Below are 2,523 nucleotides of genomic sequence, written 5' to 3' on the forward strand. Positions count from 1 at the left end.
TTCAACTGAGATGTCACTTTGCATGGGAGTTGCTATTTGAAGACATTGAAATGCCTGATTTAGAAAACAGGATATTTTTCCTATTTTCTAAACAACCTACTGGCCTATGTGAAATATCTGAAAACCAGGAAGCCCTGGAAAGCCTGAAGGAAGCCGAGGACCTAATCCAGCAGGAACATGACATCCAATCAGATGTGAGAAGTCTGGTCACATGGGGCAACTATGCCTGGCTGTATTACCACATGGGCAGACTGGCAGAGGCCCAGGCTTACCTGGACAAGGTGGAAAACACTTGCATGAAGTTTGCAGCTCCCTCCTGCTATAGGATGGAGTGTCCCCAGATGGACGGCGAGGAGGGCTGGGCCTTGCTGAAATGTGGAAGGAAGAACTATGAACGGGCCAAGGCCTGCTTTGAGAAGGCTCTGGCAAAGGACCCTGAAAACCCTGAATTCAGCACCGGGTATGCAATCACCATGTACCGCCTAGACAGCCTTAACATGGCTACAGAGACTAGTGAGGCATTCTGCCTGCAGCCCCTAAAAGAGGCCATCAGGCTAAATCCAGAAGATGTGTATATTAAGGTTCTCCTTGCCCTGAAACTTCAGGACCTGGGACAAGAAGCTGACGGAGAAAAGTACATTGAGGAAGCACTGAACAACACATCCTCCCAGACCTATGTCTTTCGATATGCTGGCAAGTTTTACCGTAGGAAAGTCTGTCTGGATAAAGCTCTACAGCTCCTAAAAATGGCCCAACAGGCAACACCCTCCTCTGCCTTCCTGCATCACCAGATAGGGCTTTGCTACAAGGCATTCACGATCAAAATAAAGAGAGCTGCAAACTGGCAGTGCAGAGGTCAGGATAGAGAAAATGTCCACAGACTGGTTCACTTGGCTATATATGAAATTGAAAAGGCTTTGATGTTAAGGCCCACATTTAAGTTTGCGTATATTGAACTGGCTGGCATGTATGCAGAAATAGGGCAATACACAAAGGCTGAGGACACTTTTCAGAAAGTGCTGTACATGAAGAACATTGACAATCATCTACAGCAACAGATTCATTACCATTATGGCCATTTCCAAGAACAGGACAAGAAATCTGCAGATAAAGCAGTCACCCATTACTTAAAAGGTCTCGAAATCAAAACAACCTCCCGCACCAGGGAAAAGATTCTTACTACCTTAGAGAAGTTGGCTAAAAGACGTGTTCATCAGAACGTACATATGGTGGAAAGTTTCAGCACCCTTGGGTTCATCCACAAGTTGAAAAGGGAAGGGAGCGAAGCCCTGGAGTGTTATGAGAAGGCTATTAGCCTGGTTGCTGACTTCAACAGGGTGATTTGAAATATAGGTCACTTTTATCTGTTCAATGTGTTCATAACTAAATATGACTAACATCTTTGCTGATTGCCACTTTCAGAAACACATAACATGTTGAAATACAAAACAGTTGATAAAACACATATTCAGCTGCCTGCTGAACTCCCTCTTTCTTTCCTTGCCGACCCCCCCCCCCACTTTCTTTCCCTTTCTATCCATGTGTCTACGAAAAGAGCATCCATTCTTCTAGAACACATCCCTGTACTCATTGGCCAAGGCTGATTACTGCTATTTAGGGCACCTACTACCTGCTGGACCAGTATGAGTCCTTTTCCCTACAGTTTTGCATTTGGAATGAGCAGCTTCCATCCTCACTCTAACTGGTGTTCTAAATAAAGGAGTCTTAAACAGGGATGATTTCAGCCCCTCCTAGGCCCACACTCCAGTCACATGCCAGCAGAGCTATGTGCACATACCCCTATGGCTTCAGAACTACACCCATAGGATGGATACACATTGGTCCAAAGACACTTCTGCTGCTTGGTTCTCACGTTCAGGACATGAATTTTTTGACATGACAGTGATCCTGAACCAAGAGTTCAGATTGCTCCTATAGACATGCATCGGGCATTGCTCCACACACACGCTGATCCTGGAGCTCATACCGGGTTATTTCTGCATATTTGTGCATACATATATTCTGTATTGAGAAAATACCTGACATTTGCTACCCACTCAGAATTTAAAAAGGATAGTAAACAGAAGACAAAAAAAGAGAAAGGATTTCTTTTTTTCATGGGGCCAGGGGCAGGGACCCACCAGATCTGAAAGCAAAGCAAATAAGCAAAGATAAGAAAGGAAAAAGAAGGGACTTCATGGGGTCACTACTGTGTCCTGCCCCAAGGCCCATTTCCCAAGGCCTTCCCACACCCAAGACCTGCTGGTCAGTGAGCCAAGTCTATATAACCTCATAGAAACTCGAACTTTTCTGTGTACGTTAGTCCAGCCACTGGCAATCACAAAGGATCCCTGTGTTCCAGACATGTTGCTGGACATGTACTCATATCTAAGAAAAATTAAAATGTATTGGGGAAAGACAAATATGGGAAAAGCCTATTTAGGAGGTGCAATATAAAAGTGACAAAAATATTAATGCAGTTTTTAAGTGCTTGCTCTGTGGTGGGTGATGTAATCTCCCTTT

At 44.5% G+C, this 2,523-nt stretch overlaps 1 pseudogene; it reads left to right on the forward strand.

Moving 5' to 3' along the window:
• LOC144311759 (protein IFIT1 homolog B pseudogene) lies at positions 1-1,361 on the forward strand (annotated as a pseudogene).
• Positions 1,362-2,523: the final 1,162 nt, after the last annotated feature.

Source organism: Canis aureus, chromosome 4, assembly GCF_053574225.1.
Source record: "Canis aureus isolate CA01 chromosome 4, VMU_Caureus_v.1.0, whole genome shotgun sequence".
Taxonomy (NCBI): Eukaryota; Metazoa; Chordata; class Mammalia; order Carnivora; family Canidae; genus Canis; species Canis aureus.